The following is a 16,949-nucleotide window of genomic DNA, read 5'->3' as shown; positions in this document are numbered from 1 at the left end:
AGAATGTGACCCCTCCTTCCTGCATAATGAAAATCCATTCCTTGTCTTGGGGAGGGTTCATTATAGGCAGAGGAGACCAGTGTGGTTTGCACATGGAAAAGAATTACTATGAGACACTTCTTAAAACATTTCTTTTAATTGATGTGCTCCCAGTCTCCTGCTTGCTGGTGGGTAATTAAGTCAATTAACAAGCATCTGTTTATTTATTTCCCTCATTGATGGATGCAAGCAGTTTGGGTAGCAGTTTGTAACAAGGGCCCGCTGCAGCTTGCCCGCCCGATCCATGAATATTCAGGCAATCTCTGCACTCCATCTTCAGGACCTGCTCCTCCACCTCCAGGAACCTGGGAACGAGATCCAGGCTGGGCAGGGATGGCACAGACTGTCAGCTGGGACTGGGATCCTGCCCTTGGTCGGACAGGGCTTGGAGCAACCTGCTTTGGTGGAAGGTGTCCCTGCCCATGGCAATGGGTGGAACCAGATGGGCTTTATGGTCTCTCCCATCCCAAAGCAGTCTGTAATTCTGTGATTCTAAATCCCCTTCGAATCTGCATTTTGGCAAAAGTCCCTCGGACACTCTCAAAGTCCTCTTGGGGGTGTTTTTGCATCCCTCCTGCAGACCAAGGCTTCAGCATCCTTCAGAAGGCAATTTGAGGGCAGCTTGTGGAGGCTGGAAACAGCACCCACCAAGCCTCAGCCCATAGGGAGATGTCAGATGTCTTTCTTGGGACCATCCAGGTGGAACTCCACCAAGCCCTCTGACCCTCCTGAACCTTTTTAGGGTCACCAGAGCACCCTGTCCCCATGTCCTCTGTGAAACACCAAAGGGCCAGCTGTTCCCACGTGGAGCAAACAACTCCCAGCGCTGCCTTCAAAGAGTTCCTTAATCACAGGCAGCACAATTAAGGAGGCCTGGGAGCCAGAGAAAAAGGGATTAGCAGGCTCTGGGCAGAGCGTTCATCGCGGCTGCAGTTCTGCAGGGGCGCATCTGCTGCTGACTCCTCTGCTCTGCTCTGCTGCAGACGCACCGGTTTTATTGCCGTGTCAGCATCGGGGATGTTTACTCCCTCCTGCGCTGGTTTTCCCACCAGCTGGGGGGAAAGGGATGCTCCCAGCCGGGGAATTGCCATCAGCACCTCGGGGGAGGCTCCACCAAAAGCGGTCGTGGGGCTCCCCGCGCCCTGTGCCCGGGAGAAGGGAGGGCGAGGCTCCCAAGCATCCTTTCAAAATTCCTCGGGTTTGGTAAATTAATTAGTTTAAATGAGCAATTAGAGCTCGATTTAGCGCTAGCTCGTTGCAGCTCTGCTGGAAGGCTGCGCCTTCCCCTCTCCCGCTCTTCAAATGAGAGTTTTGGGGTTTTACAGGAAACATCATCGGGGCTGGGAGTGAAGTCAGGCATGGAAAAAAACAGGGAGGGAGGGAGGAGGGAGGGAGGGGGAGGGAGGGAGGGAGGAAGGAAGGAAGGAAGGAAGGAAGGAAGGAAGGAAGGAAGGAAGGAAGGAAGGAAGGAAGGAAGGAAGGAAGGAAGGAAGGAAGGAAGGAAGGAAGGAAGGAAGGAAGGAAGGAAGGAAGGAAGGAAGGAAGGAAGGAAGGAAGGAAGGAAGGAAGGAAGGAAGGAAGGAAGGAAGGAAGGAAGGAAGGAAGGAAGGAAGGAAGGAAGGAAGGAAGGAAGGAAGGAAGGAAGGAAGGAAGGAAGGAAGGAAGGAAGGAAGGAAGGAAGGAAGGAAGGAAGGAAGGAAGGAAGGAAGGAAAGGAAGGAAGGAAGGAAGGAAGGAAGGAAGGAAGGAAGGAAGGAAGGAAGGAAGGAAGGAAGGAAATTTGCCATCCAGTTTTGAGACAACTCAAAAAAGTCCAACAAGAACCCCAGGAAAACTCTCCAATTTACAACAGAGCAGGAGGCATCATAATAAAAATAATAATAAGAGTAATGGTAATTGGATGAAAGTTTGCTCTAATGAACTGGCTGCAGCCCAAAGCTGCTTAATAGCAGCTCAGTTTCTGTGTGACAGCTCAGTGAAGGCGTTGGAGAAATTCACATCCCGTGGCTCTGTTGATAAATAAAAGATCCCTTCATGGCAGTGCAGAGCTGGGACCTTTTTTCCACCCCAGAGAAGCCAACTTGGTCATTGATGCCCCTGGATCCCTGGCCAGGTTGGAGAGAGCTTGGAGCAACCCAGGTGGAATGGGACGGGCTTTGAGGTCCCTTGCCACCCAAACCAGTGTGGGATTCCAAAATTCCACAATAACTGCACACTCCGAGCCCACCTTTAACTCTTTTTGGAGTCTCCTGAAGACAACTGATGGAGACATCATTTTCCCAGGCAGATGAAATTATCTGCTGCTTTCTCCCGAGGAAATAATTTCTATTCTGCACCTTTTCCTTAATCCCACACCATTTCAGAGATGGTTGATTTATAGATTTCGGAGGCTCTCTTTTCTCCAGAAAGGAAATGGCCCAGGCACATCCAGCCCTGGCTGAGGTTTCCTCTCCATGTCCCCCATGGATGCAGGGCTGAGGTCGTGGAGGAGCTCCAACAGCACCTGGGACTCCAAAGATGGCATGGAGGAGGCACATCCTGACCAAAGAAAGGGATGCTTGAGCTGAATTCCAGGAAGGAGAAGGAAAAACAAAAAAGGATTTGGGGTTTGGGGGCCTTTCCAGGAGAGAAACAAGCCCAAACCAACCAACCAAACCAAACCAACAAACAAAAAGCCTGCTCCTCCAGACAAAACAAATAACTTTTTAAACTCCATTCTCCTCCCACAAAAAAACCCCAAACTCTAGCCCCCTCAAAATACAAAGAAACAAGCAAAAAAAAAAAAAAAAATTAAAAGCAAACAGTCAAATCGCCCCCAAGAAACCCAGCCCTCCCAAAAAAAAAATTAAAAACCAACACCTCCAAAAATAAATCCCCTGCAAATGTCCCTAAACAAACCCACACTCAAAAAAAACCCTCCAAAAAAAGAAACAAAAAAAACCTAAAACAAAACACAAAAAAAACCCCAAAACCCTAGAAACAAACAAACAAAAAAATGAAACCAGACCCCACCCCAAAACCCTCTCAAAAATGAAAACAAATCCTTCAGAACCACCCCCCCCTCCAAAAAAGAATTCATTTCCTGCATCTCCCCCTAGAAGGAACTCGGGGAAGGGTTGGGGGGGCTAAAACTAAAAAATAAAAATAATTGAAACTCCTAATTAAGCTGGAGGCAGCAGCACAACAGACAACAGGGTCTCCATGCCTGGGGTTTGGGGTAGGTTAGGGGTACAATCCTACAGGAAACTCATCCTGCTGCTTCCTCAGCTCCTGCCACGGCTCTGGGCCAAACTCACATTCCCGTGGGGACAGGGGGACACCTTTGGGACTAACTGGGAATCATAAAATCATGGAATAGTTTAGTAGTTTCGCTTGGAAAGGATCTTAAGCCATCATGTTGTCCAACCCCCTGCCATGGGGAGGCACAGCTTCCATTATCCCAGGTGGTTCCAACCCCATCCAACCTGGCCAGGGATGCAGAGTCCACAGCCTGGGCTTGCTCCCCGTTTCCTTGGTGCCCAGAAATTCTCTCACAGAAAGTGTGGACTTTCCCCTTGAATCAGCACTACCGTGGGCTTTCCTCTCTCAGAGAATCTCCCCAGATCTGCTACTGCTGCTCAAGGTGCTGAGGCTGGACTGGTAAAGCCCCTGAGCTTGGAAAGGGGAGAGCAGAACTGTCGGCTTCCAGGGTACAACAAACAGAGATTCCTCCGGTATTCAGGAGAAAAAAATGATATTGAAAATGCCCCATGTCAGAGCAGAACTTCCAGAACAGCCCTTGCAGTGACTCTGGCATGGATGGTGGGTGGGAGCATCATCCTCACAAGGTTCTGAGATTCTGAGATCCTGTCTCCTCTTACCTCTGCACTTGTGGGGAGGGAGCTCCCAGCACTCCTTCCTTCTCCTGCAGCTGGGAGCAGGTGCTGATGCATCTCTTTGCTGCACTGGCTGCTCCAAGCTCCCTCCTCATCCTCAGGGATGAGCTTCGTGTCTGGCTGCAGCCTTCAGTGCTTCAGGGCTGGATCACAGGATCAGAGAATCCCAGAATGGTTTGGCTTGGGAGAGACCTTAAATCCCATCTCCTTCCAACCCCCTTCCACTGTCCCAGGTGGAGTGTGAGGCTGCCATGGTCCTCCCTCACACAAGTCCCTGTAAATGGCTGAGGGATGGAGCAGCCAGCGCTCAGGGAGAAAGGGAAACCCTCCCAGGACTGCTGCCTGGAGAGGGGCAGCCACACAATGCAGGGATGACAATAAACCCATAAATCAGCCCAGGGAAAGCAGGGAGCATAAACACCCCGATCATCCCTGAATACACAGGGAAGTGGACTGATAAGCAGAGGCAGGAGTTTTAATAAATACCCATTCCTGGGGAAACCCCGCCTCTGGCACCAGCAGAGTGGAACTGGTGGGATGTCTGCTCCAGAGAGGAGATGGAGCCTGTGACCCACCTGCCTGGTGCTGGGGATGGGGCTAATGTGGCTTGGAGCACCCTGGCATAGAGGGAGGTGTCCCTGCCCATGCCAGGGGGTGGAACTGTGTGGTCTTTAGAGGCCCTTCCAACCCAAACCATTCCATGTGCAAACAGCTCCTGGAGCTGTGCCCACTTCCACTGCCCTCCCTCCACCCCGTGCTGGATTTAAACCAATGCAGCATCTGAAATGATTGCCCTAAACCTCCCTCCCAGCTGCCGGCTACATTTTCTGGGCCACAAGCCCCTGTCAACCCATTCCCTGAAGGATGCAAGGAAACGTTCAGATGTGATGTGGCAGCCTTTCCTTCCTTTGTTACGGGCAGCGCTTCCTCAGGGATGAGCCCCGTATTTATGCCCTCGGCTAGAGGATGCTCAAGCAGCTTCCAGCTCCAGGGGACAGGCAGCATCTGACTCCATCCTCCATCATCCCTGACTCTTCAAAATGCCCCATCCCTCCAAAGCAACCTGCAGGGGACCAGGCCTGGGGTGAACTCCAGCCCCGACGGCCACAGAGGCAGCTCTTCCCCTGCAGCTTTCTGCTTGCTTAAGCACAGCTTCTGCTATTAAATTCAGAAAAGCAATAACATCCCCAGCAATAGATGCCACTCACGATAGCTCAGGGAGCAGATAAGGCTCCCAGGAATGTGTTATTCCTGTTCAAAGTCTTGGTCACGGTGACCTCCGCAGATACTTTCAACTCAAGCTGGTTTAAATTTGGTTTTTTGTCATTGCATCCACTTTTAAAGGAAACTTTCAGTGATCCTAAGCTCTGCTCATATCTGCTGTGCTCTGGTTTCTTTTTTCATTTAATGGGGCAAAGACTAGTTAATTAAAAAAATAAAAATCTCCATCTCCCAGCTGACAGGCTGCCCTTGGCTCTGGAGCAATCGAGCCCCCCACCCCTCTCCTCCTCCCTCCTCCCAGGAGATGGAAAACCAGCCCTTGGATGGGATTTGTTGGCACCTTACAGGGATCCAGTCAATTTAAAGAAAAAAAATTTAAAAATAAAGAAGCAGAGTCAGTTTGCTCCCCACTGAACCCCAAAGCTGGGGAATGTTCCTGCTTTAGGATGCAACACAGTCCCACAGCATTCCCACGCTGCATCCCTGGCCCAGGAGATGGGACCTGCACCTCTCCCACTGCTTCCACTGAGGTGTCCATCCCCAGCAGGAGATGCAGGCAGCTCCAGCCCCAACCCTGCTGCCCACACCTCTGCTTCAGGCTCCTGAGGTGCAGATAGGAATAAAACTGGGGTTTTTTCCCAAAAAAGGCTCCTTCCTCCCCTCGGATGGCATGGCCTGTTTGGCACCCCCACATCTCCTCCCAGCCAGGACCAGGCTGGCAGAGACCAGAACAGCCAAAGCCAGCTGGAGAGAGAGAGGGGCAGGGTGCTTTCATGGAGCCCCACATGGAAAAGCTCCCCTGTCCCTGTCCCCACACCATTTTCAATGCAGAAGCTGCAGGCACACACGGCTGCATCCCAAACCCGTCCGTGTAATCACAGATCCAGGGTTTCTTCTGGGCTCCCACTCATTTAATCATCCTCTCTCATCTGCCTCTAATACCCTGAGCTCTGTCAGAGGGCAGAAACGCAGCCCTTCCATCCAGCCCCGCAACAGCTGCTATATTTAACAGAAAAAAAAAAAAATACACTGGGTTGCCATGGCAACCCTAGCTTCTAAAAATAGCCCTGCCATATCCAGCACAGCCGAGAGAGAGCACAGGCAGTGCTGACGGAAGCTGCTTTCCCCGGGCGCTGGGGAATGCAAGGAAACTTTTATTCCTCGCTGGAATCGCCACGGAGTAAACCCCGTAACCAAAAACCCAAAAAAAAAAAAACAAATCACACGAGCCTTTGCTAATTAAAGCGTGGTGTGAAGGATCCCCTCTTCCCTCGGCTCAGGGACTGATCCCTGCAGTTTCTGGGATCAGAAGGGTGAAGGTGGGTGAGGATGGAATGATGGTGCTGGATGTGGTTGGTTTTCCTGCTGGTGCCGAGGCTCAGAGTGCCCAAGTGCCCACGGCTGACCAGCAGAGCTGCCAGGGTCAGGCTGGCTTTGGGCACCCTCAGGGAGCACCCAAATGACCTGCAGAGAGCCGTGGTGGGGATGCACAGCTTTCCAAATGGCCTTTGTCCCCATTCCACCAACAAAACCACTTCTCTGGGCATTGAATCAGGAGCATCCTGCTTCCCCACTGGAACACAGACCCTGCCACCAAAACAGCAGGAGCCAGCCGAGCATCCCAGCATCCCCTGAAACCTGATTAGCAAGGCTGGGTGGTCACAGCCTGCCTGGGAACAGCAGTGGCTTCCCGCTGCACTCCAAGCCTGCAGCCATGTCCCTAATTCTCCTTGGCATTTCTGGTTCTGCATGGAGGGCACACCCCTGACAGACAGCGCTGCTGCCCAGCGCTGATCCCGGCTGGGAGGGTGGCACTGCCCTCCCCACGCTCTCCCCAACCAGCCCTGGCTGCCAGGAACCCTTGAGCACGGAGGTGGAGGGCTGAGTGCCTGCTGGAGGAGGCACGGCACTGCTTGACTCCTGCTCTGCTCCCGGGAGGAAGGGCTCTTCAGGAGGAAAACACTTGAGCTGGCTGTAGCTCTCAGTGTGTGTGTGTGAGTGTTCTTTCTTTTTCTTTCTCCCCCACTTAAGAAAAAAACAGATTGCCAGACCTGATGGGAGCCCAGGGCAATCCAGTGCAATATTTCCTCTATTTTGTGGTTGGTACCAACAGCCTCAGAGCAGGGTCCAGAGGATGCTCAGGGAGCCAGGCTGGGAGAGCTGGGGGTGCTCGCCTGGAGAGGAGAAGGCTCCAGGGAGAGCTCAGAGTCCCTAAAGAGGCTCCAGGAGAGCTGGAGAGGGGCTGGGGAGAAGGGGTGGAGGGACAGGACACAGGGAATGGCTCCCACTGCCAGAGGGCAGGGATGGATGGGATTTTGGGAATTAGGAATTGTTCCCTGTGAGGGTGGGCAGGCCCTGGCACTGGTGTGGTGTGACCAAACACCAGCAGCAGCTCTGGTTGAGGGGCTCTTTTGACTCATCTCCCAGACAAGGGGCCGCGTGGACGTTGCCTCCCCTCTGTGCCAAGGGGAATGCCAAAGACACTGGAGGGGCCCTGCTGGAGCACTTCAGTTCTGTTTGCTTCATCCCTCTTCATCCTGACCCAGTTCCTGGCCAATCCCTGCTGGCCCTGAGCTCCCTGCAGAGAGGACAAAACACGGGATGTTCTCTGGCTCCCTCCACCACCCTGATGTCCTGCTGCAGCTCCTGCTCAGCACCTTCCCCCAGCCTCTGGAAGCAGAGCACACTTGTCCTCCTCTGTTTTATGTCATTCCTGGCCCACTTTTACACCTGTCCTGGATTCCCTTCCCCCCTGCAGGGCCTGGAGGGGTGTTTGGCTGTGTCAGCATCACAGCAGCACCTCCTTGTCTCCCACAAGGGCAGCGAATTCGTGCCCATATAAATCCTTACACTTGTGAAACCGTGTGAAAGGAAAGCCTTTAAATGGTGAATAAACTCCCAAAGTGGCCACATGGAAAAGGGAGTGGGTGAGATTTACATGGTGTGAGGGCAGGGGGTGCACTGGGAATATGGAGAGAGGAATGTTTGCTGCTCTGCTTTTAGAGCAGGGCAGGGAGGGAAGAGCACAGAGCCTGTTGCTGCTAATGGTGCTTGTGTTCAGAGCCTAAACTCAGGTCATGGGGAGATGATTTGGAAGGAAATTCTTTAGTATAAGGGCAGTGAGGCTCTAGCACAGGGTGTCCATGGAAGCTGTGGCTGCCCCTGGATCCCTGGAAGTGTCCAAGGCCAGGCTGGATGGGGCTTGGAGCAGCCTGGGATAGTGGAAGGTGTCCCTGCCCACGTCGGGGGGTGAAACTCGATGAGTTTAAGGTCCCTCCCACCCCAATCCCATTCTGGGATTCCATGAAACAGGTTTCACCAGGGCATCCTTCCCTCACCAGGAGAGTTTCCACCGCTCAGCAAGGCCAGACCAGGTGCAGAGCTAACAGCAACCTGCATGTCCAGGCCCAGCCACGCTGTGCTCATGGTCAGGTGGGTGCTTTCCCAAGGAAAGCTGGCTCCTGAGGGCTCTGTCCCAGCCCCAAGCTGCTGCCTCAGCCACAGGAATGCAGCAACAGCCCTGCACAAGCCCACACCGACCCGTGCAGCTCGTGGCCCACACGTGGGCCGCGCTCTGAAAGTGAAATGTGAGAGAGGTCATGCAAGGTACTCAAGGCTTGCAGGGGATGAGGCAGGACAAACACAGTGAGATGATTAATTTTATGTGGATCTGGATGGATTTACCTCAAAGGTTTGCTGGGACCCTTGGGTGGAACATTCCCGGCCCCAGAACGGATGAGACGCATCACAGGAGAGCCAGAGCAGCAGCACAGCCAGGCAATGACTCCAGACAGGAGGTGACATCCCAGAATTCAGAAAACCATAGCAGGACATTCCTGTTTCATCAGGAATCCATGGAGAACCCACATTACATGCCAAAGGACACCGTAGGTACATTCAATCTGCTGGAAATTATGATTTTTTTACTCCACTGCTGGCCCAGACCATAGAATCCCAGAGTGGTTTGGTTTGAAAGGACCTCAAAACTCAACCAGTTCCACCCCCTGGCATTCCAGTGACACCTTCCACTATCCCAGGATGCTCCAAGCCCCATCCAGCCTGGCCCTGGACACTTTCAGGGATCCAGGGCAGCCACAGCTTCTGTGGGCACCCTGTGCCAGGGCCTCAGGGAAGCTTGTCCAGCCTTTCTTCCAGCAAAACCTGATTCAACCACACTGAATTTATCCTCGGGTTTCCTTTCTTTGCTCCAAGTCTAGCTGGGTCTCTCTCCAGGAGCCAGGAATTAGGTAGCACAGCTATTCCAAAGTAAATTGCCCTACAATTTCTTTTCCATAGCAAGAGGGTTGTTTTCTTAGGGCAAACCGCTTTTATCCTTGAGGAAAAATGTCAGCAGGAGGAATAGCCAGGGAAAACTCGGCCATGCTGCTGTCCTGGAGTTACTGTCAAGTAAAAAAAATTCTAGAGTTTCCCCTCTACAGTTTTTGTGGCCAAGTCCTTTAACTTTTCCCCAGCTCAGCTGAGGATGTCAGAGCTGGGGTTCCCTATAAATACTCTCAGCCTGGGCTGGGGAGAGCAAACCAAAAGGGCACAGGAACCGTGGAGCTGCTCCAGCCAGGGAGAAACGTCTGTAATTAATGTAGTGGGAAAATTACACGTTTATATGGCCCCCCCAAACACAAGAGCAGACATCCATTTCCTGCAGGGCTGTGGACGCCTGCCAGCCCACAAATAAATCACAAAACCACAAAGCCAACAAGGAGGGGAAAAAAAGGGGAATTATCACAGAGGATGCAGCAGCCTTTTGTACCAGGAAAATCACCAGGGTCTCCACCAGACATCTATTGTTTATCAATAATATTCCCTGATGCTTTTTCAGGCAGAACAGAGATTTTGCAAACTCCAAAGGCACAGCCAAAGGGTGGCTTGGGGGATGCATTGACCTGCCCCAGAGGCATTTGTGGGACCAAACCCACAGCAAACCTGGTATTAAATAGGCTTTGGCATGGCTGAAAAGATGGAATAAACCCAAAGCTGCCGACTTTCCTCCAGGAAGAGGGTGTCTGGAGGGCAGGGATGGAGCACTCAATGGTCTGGCAGCACCTCCAGAGGGATCACATCCAGTGATGCTGGAGATTAGGAATAAGAGAACAAACAATTTCAGTGAGGACTTGCAGCCCTACTCCCACGCATTTTCCCTCCCCTTGGCTGTCCCCATGGAGGTTTAATGGCCTGGGCTCCCACTTCACAGCACCCTGGGGTCACTGAGAGCCTCCCCAGTGCCTTCCAGCTGCCTTGGCTCCAGCAGGGGATCATGGCAGCAGCTTTGCAGCTTCCCCTGTGAAGCTGGGCTGTGTCAGCACCAGGACACTGGGGGAGAAGCTCCATCAGTGGGGGTCTGAAGGGCAGCTCCTGTTTTCTGGGCTTGTGAATGAACCATGGTGGGTGCCATGCTTGCCAGGATATATTGTGGCTACAGAAACCCTGGCAAACGCATCAGCACTCCCAAATGGCGTTTGTTTTTTTTTTCCACTCTGAGTTGAAGCGCTTTAGGGGGCACCCAAAACCATCCTGTGCTGCTCACAGAGAAGCTTCCCCACCACCTCCTTCCCAGCCACAGGAATCTCACGGATGGCAAGGGACCCTAAAGGCCATCCAGTTCCAGTTGGGCTGGGTTGCTCCCAGCCCCTTCCCACCAGCATGAGGTAGGTTTATCTCCCCAGACCTCCTGATTTCACTGCCTGGCCACCAGACCTACACCAGAACCAGAGGTCCCACTACCAGGCACAGCTGTGAAGAAATTCCTCCCCTATTCCAGACATGCCCATCCCAAATCCCCACCCTGCAGTGGGGAAACACAGGTGGCACTAAGCAAAGGCAGGGAATAGAGCAAAAAGCAAAATGCAGCTCAGGCACTTCAGCTTTTCCTTTCGGAAAAGGAAAAGGAAAAGGAAAAGGAAAAGGAAAAGGAAAAGGAAAAGGAAAAGGAAAAGGAAAAGGAAAAGGAAAAGGAAAGGGAAAGGGAAAGGGAAAAGGAAAAGGAAAAGGAAAAGGAAAAGGAAAAGGAAAAGGAAAAGGAAAAGGAAAAGGAAAAGGAAAAGGAAGGAAAGGAGAAAAGAAAGGAAAAGAAAGGAAAGGAGAAGAGAGAAGAGAAGAGAAGAGAGAGAAGAGAAGAGAAGAGAAGAGAAGAGAAGAGAAGAGAAGAGAAGAGAAGAGAAGAGAAGAGAAGAGAAGAGAAGAGAAGAGAAGAGAAGAGAAGAGAAGAAAAGAAAAGAGAAAAGAAAGAAAAGAAAAGAAAAGAAAAGAAAAGAAAAGAAAAGAAAAGAAAAGAAAGAAAAGAAAAGAAAAGAAAAGAAAAGAAAAGAGAAGAGAAAAGAAAAGAAAAGAAAAGAAAAGAAAAGAAAGAAAGAAAAGAAAAGAAAAGAAAAGAAAAGAAAAGAAAAGAAAAGAGAGAGAAATTGTATTTATTCACACACACAACAGTGAAACATTTGTTTAGGAGAAAATCTCACTGATTCTTGGCTGTTATTCCAGACACAGGGAGAACAGCAGCCCTTAATGTCTGCCTGCTCCTCAGTGATTTGTGCTTTTGTGCTTTGAGCGACGTTCCCAGTTCTGATAAAGGCATTAGTGCATTTCTTGGGCTGAATTATAAATTATGAGATGCAAAGCCCTCTATTTATGCACTTCAGTGCTGAGAACTTACATGCAAAACAAGACACTCAAGCTCTCCAAGTTCCCACAGCAGCTCTCTCCACTCTGCACAGAGAAAGCACCCAAATCATTTGGCTGTGTTTATGAGGGACACATTTCAGGGAGCTCCAGGAGCAGGCTCTGGGCAATGGAATTCTTGTCTGGCACCCATGGGAGCTCCAGGAGCAGGCTCTGGGCAATGGAATTCTTGTCTGGCACCCATGGGAGCTCCAGGAGCAGTCTCTGGGCAATGGAATTCTTTTCTGGCACCCATGGGAGCTCCAGGAGCAGGCTCTGGGCAATGGAATTCTTGTCTGGCACCCATGGGAGCTCCAGGAGCAGGTTCTGGGCAATGGAATTCTTGTCTGGCACCCATGGGAGCTCCAGGAGCAGGCTCTGGGCAATGGAATTCTTGTCTGACCCACGGGAGCTCCAGGAGCAGGCTCTGGGCAATGGAATTCTTGTCTGGCACCCATGGGAGCTCCAGGAGCAGGCTCTGGGCAATGGAATTCTTGTCTGGCACCCATGGGAGCTCCAGGAGCAGGCTCTGGGCAATGGAATTCTTGTCTGGCACCCATGGGAGCTCCAGGAGCAGGCTCTGGGCAATGGAATTCTTGTCTGGCACCCATGGGAGCTCCAGGAGCAGGCTCTGGGCAATGGAATTCTTGTCTGGCACCCATGGGAGCTCCAGGAGCAGGCTCTGGGCAATGGAATTCTTGTCTGGCACCCATGGGAGCTCCAGGAGCAGGCTCTGGGCAATGGAATTCTTGTCTGGCACCCATGGGAGCTCCAGGAGCAGGCTCTGGGCAATGGAATTCTTGTCTGACACACAACACCTGAGCCTGCTGTGTCTCAGACCATTGCCCTGAATTCTTGCTGCTCCTCTCCATTTTCCCAGCCACGATCCAATCCCGGGGGAAATTCCACGTTCCCTGCAGCTTCTTCCAGTGCCCAACAATGTCTCAGGAGAACAGCAGCCTTTTTTGTGCTGCTACCCTCTGGGATCTGAAGGATACCCCTGAACTTTAGCCTGGCCCTTGCCCCTGAGTCTTTGATCCAAGGAAGCCTCTGGACACATTCCCCTGGCTCCGCTGGGGAATTCAGCACTGCAGTATCTTGCATTGCAGATTATTTTTAGGGATGATCCAATTGATAAAAATAAGAAAGGAGCTGGAGAATCTTTGCTGGAGCTGACTGTGAGATGCTGTGGCTTACCAAAGCCTCGTGGCCAGAGTGGGGTTCCTGATCCAAGAGCACATCCCAGAACAGGTCAAGGTTCATCCGCAGGGCTCGATGGCCCAGTTGTGCTCCCACCAGCACCCAACAGACAAAAAACAGGGATCACCACAGATAAACACAGATACCTGCATGCCAAAATACCCAAATCACGTCCAAATTTCCTTTCAAAGTTGAGGAAACACCACCCATAGCTGCCAAGGACATCCTAAGTAAGAGTGGCCAGCCAGACTGGTGATGCACTCCTGAATTTCACTGAAAGCCCTCAAAAATCATTATCAGATCCTTAATAAACTAAGCTGGGCTGTGCAGCCACAGCCCTCACTGTGTGGCTCTCAGCTGAAGAGAAGAGCAGAAAGCAGTGAGAGACCTCCCTGTGGCATATGCCCAGATTCCAGAAAATGTTTAGGGCGAAATTCCAGAGCACAGTAAAGGACAAAAACTGATTTTTTTTCTCTTTTCACTGATGTGAAGAAACTGATTGGTCAGTATTGCCTGGGAAAGAAAGTAAAATAAAAAACAACACCCTTGAGAGATGACATGTCTAAACCAGTCACTTAGAGGTATTTATTTTTTTAAGAAGGGAATTTTTCCTTTTTTTTTATGGTCAGGTTGATTATTGCCAACAGTATTTTAACATCTGCTGTGCCTGCTGACCTACCACATTTACCCTACTTACACTAATTAAACTTTAATTAAGCTTACTAGATGTTCATCTAACATCAAAAGTAAGGCAAAGGCTTTGCCAAGCAAAGGTCTTGGCGTGGCTGGGCAGTTTGGGTTTACATCATTTTATTTATACATTCATAAAAAAGGGGGAGGGATTTTAAGTGCAGGCCACTTCTGCCCTACTCACCTGACCCTTCCAACACCTGCTCTGCAGCTTTGTTCTGAATCAGCTCCATGAGGACTGGCACTTGTTGGGGTAACAGACACCTCCAGGGACTGACGAGTGTTTTGGGATGCTCCCATGAGTCCAGGCCCTCAGGCACCTCAGGTTTCTCCTCCCAGGCTGCCAATCAGGTCTTGTATTTCTGTTTCTTAAAAACAAACAAACAAACAAAAAACACCAAAAAAAACCAGAGAAAAAGCAAAAGGGCTTTCCTGCCATCCCACCCTGGCAGTGCAAGGGTGCAGTCTCTGCTCCGTGCACACACAGCTGTTTTCCAGTCAGCCTCACTCAAACAAGTCCAGCCAAATTTCCTGACAAGTCAGTTTTCCTCTCCTCTCTGCCTCCAAAATAAATCCCCTCACATCCCAGGAAAGGTGCTGCCACAGGCTTGGGAAGGGAGGGAGAGGCAGCATCAGGAGTTCCTTGTGACACCTGGATCACTGGTGTCACATTCCTCACCAGCCAGGGCTGCATTGGCCAGTGTGGATTAAAACAGATCCTAGCGCTCTCCTCAGCTCAAAAGATTCACATAATCCTTAAGGCTGGAAAAGACCTCAAAGATTTTGAGTCCAACTGTTAACCCAGCACTGCTTTTCACTAATTTCAGCAGGATCAGCTAGGAAAGCAAAAGCCAGCTGCACATGCACACTTGAAGGATCAGCAATCGGATTGTTGGTGCCCAGAATTGTCCTCTTGCATGGCTCACTCCATTCTCACCTTCAGCAAAATGGCTCTGCCTTTGATCCTGGGAAAGCCACTTATTTTAGAGCTATTCCTCTAAAATTGCTTGAGCAAGACTCCCCCTTTCCTTTCCTTTCCTTTCCTTTCCTTTCCTTTCCTTTCCTTTCCTTTCCTTTCCTTTCCTTTCCTTTCCTTTCCTTCCCTTCCCTTCCCTTCCCTTCCCTTCCCTTCCCTTCCCTTCCCTTCCCTTCCCTTCCCTTCCCTTCCCTTCCCTTCCCTTCTTCCTTTCTTTCTTCCCTTTCTTTCTTCCCTTTCTTTCTTCCTTCCTTTCTTCCTTCCTTTCTTCCTTCCTTCCTTTCTTTCTTTCTCTCTCTCTTTCTCTTTCTTTCTTTCTTTCTTTCTTTCTTTCTTTCTTTCTTTCTTTCTTTCTTTCTTTCTTTCTTTCTTTCTTTCTTTCTTTCTTTCTTTCTTTCTTTCTTTCTTTCTTCTGCCACTTCCTTCCGCCACTTCCTTCCTTCCGCCACTTCCTTCCTTCCGCCACTTCCTTCCTTCCGCCACTTCCTTCCTTCCTTCCTTCCTTCCTTCCTTCCTTCCTTCCTTCCTTCCTTCCTTCCTTCCTTCCTTCCTTCCGCCACTTCCTTCCGCCACTTCCTTCCGCCACTTCCTTCCGCCACTTCCTTCCGCCACTTCCTTCCTTCCGCCACTTCCTTCCTTCCTTCCGCCACTTCCTTCCTTCCGCCACTTCCTTCCGCCACTTCCTTCCGCCACTTCCTTCCGCCACTTCCTTCCTTCCGCCACTTCCTTCCTTCCTTCCTTCCGCCACTTCCTTCCTTCCTTCCTTCCTTCCTTCCGCCACTTCCTTCCGCCACTTCCTTCCGCCACTTCCTTCCGCCACTTCCTTCCGCCACTTCCGCCACTTCCGCCACTTCCTTCCGCCACTTCCGCCACTTCCTTCCTTCTTTCGCAAGCAGGAACTTCAAAAAGAAGGTTTTTTGAAAAGGATATTTTGGCAACAAACCTTTCAGTTTAGTGCTTGGCAGGCACCAAGCATTTAAGCTTTGAAAAATAAAAATTTGTTCAGGGCTTTGGAGTTTTGATGTTCTTTTGGCCTTTCTAAATGAAAGCGCAGGTTGGTGCTGTGAGTGGGGAGGTTCTCACACACACATACACAAAAAAACCCTCAACCCTCAAGGACTTCCAGTGATGTCTGCATAAAAAGGTCTGAATCCAAGTCCAAATTCCCAGGAGGACCACACATGGATTCATGGAGTGATTTCCCCTGAATGACAGCTCCCAGGTAGCATTGAAGGGTGTTGGAATCATGGAATGGTTTGGAAAGGACCTTAAAACTCTTCCCTGCCATGGGCAGGGACAACTTCCACTGGACCAGGCTGCTCCAAACCCTGTCCAGCCTGGCCTGGGACACTCCCAGGGATGCAGAGGGTGTAAGGGAATTCATTGTTCCAAACAATAACAATTTGTGGTGTTTTATTTTCAGCCCATCCAAGGGGAGATGCTCCTGGTGAGCGTTCTGTGCACGAACAGGGACTCCCAGTGAGACATCCTGTCCATCAGCTGTGCCCAGCAATGGAAACTCTCTGTGCAGGAATCAGATGGGTGCCCGTGCCACAAAGGCCTGGGCAAATAGGTGCCCTGAGCACACAGCCTGGAGCCAATGCCCCTGTTACCCCTCGGTGTACAGAACAGAGTAAGAACCTCTTTAAAACCACATCCTGCATCTCTCTCAGCAGCCCTGCAAAACCTGCTGCGAGCTTCCTTTCCTGGGTTCCTGGAATGGCTTTGCTTCCAAACTCATTTGCTTCATTGGACAAAAAAAAAAAAAAAAAAAAAAAAAAAAAAAAGAAGAGAAAAGCACAGAGGTAACAAGAGAAACGGAGCATTTGGCAAATGTGTATTGAACTTCACACAACAAACTCATTAGTTCAGGCGGCCCCGTCTCTATGGCAACCAAACAGCACAAAAACAAGGCATTAACACCTAAATGTATTAGTGGGCAAGTGCTTAGCTTTTATCATTCCAGGGGTGAATTCCCCCTCCCCTCGCTGAGGTTCCCAAGGAAGACGATTCTGGTTCAAATGCCAACATAAACATCGGAACACCATTTACAGACAGCCGAGCCGGAGCTTTTCGTAGTTTCAATCACAGTTTGAAAAACAAACAACAAAACAAAACCGAGAAAAAGAGGCTCTATGTAGGGGAGTTACCCAATTTTCACTTTGCTTTGCGAAATTGTAAAAGGTTTGCAAGTCACGGGTGAGGGGCGAGAAATGTTTTCCATCCTATCCTAATAGCTCCGTGAGGATCTTCATCAGGAGGAGGAATGGGGGGCATAAA

General features: G+C 50.6%; 1 long non-coding RNA gene across 6 annotated transcripts in view; it reads right to left on the bottom strand.

The window, feature by feature from the left end:
• Positions 1-1,630: 1,630 nt before the first annotated feature.
• The window catches only part of LOC113460465 (uncharacterized), a 38,998-nt gene continuing 23,679 nt past the window's right edge, over positions 1,631-16,949 (bottom strand). Inside the window, exons 1-4 of one of the 6 annotated variants that reach the window (XR_003382325.2) lie at positions 13,001-14,811; positions 10,076-10,221; positions 3,899-4,056; positions 1,631-2,601 (exon numbers count right to left, since the gene is read on the bottom strand). This is a non-coding gene — a long non-coding RNA (uncharacterized LOC113460465). Of the gene's footprint in view, positions 4,057-10,075; positions 10,222-13,000; positions 14,812-16,949 lie in introns of those variants that run through there. The other 5 variants (XR_012582014.1, XR_012582015.1, XR_012582016.1 and 2 more) reach the window with 5 other exon arrangements.

Source organism: Zonotrichia albicollis, chromosome 10 (assembly GCF_047830755.1).
Source record: "Zonotrichia albicollis isolate bZonAlb1 chromosome 10, bZonAlb1.hap1, whole genome shotgun sequence".
NCBI lineage: Eukaryota > Metazoa > Chordata > Aves > Passeriformes > Passerellidae > Zonotrichia > Zonotrichia albicollis.
This window is presented reverse-complemented; position numbering and strand designations above follow the sequence as displayed.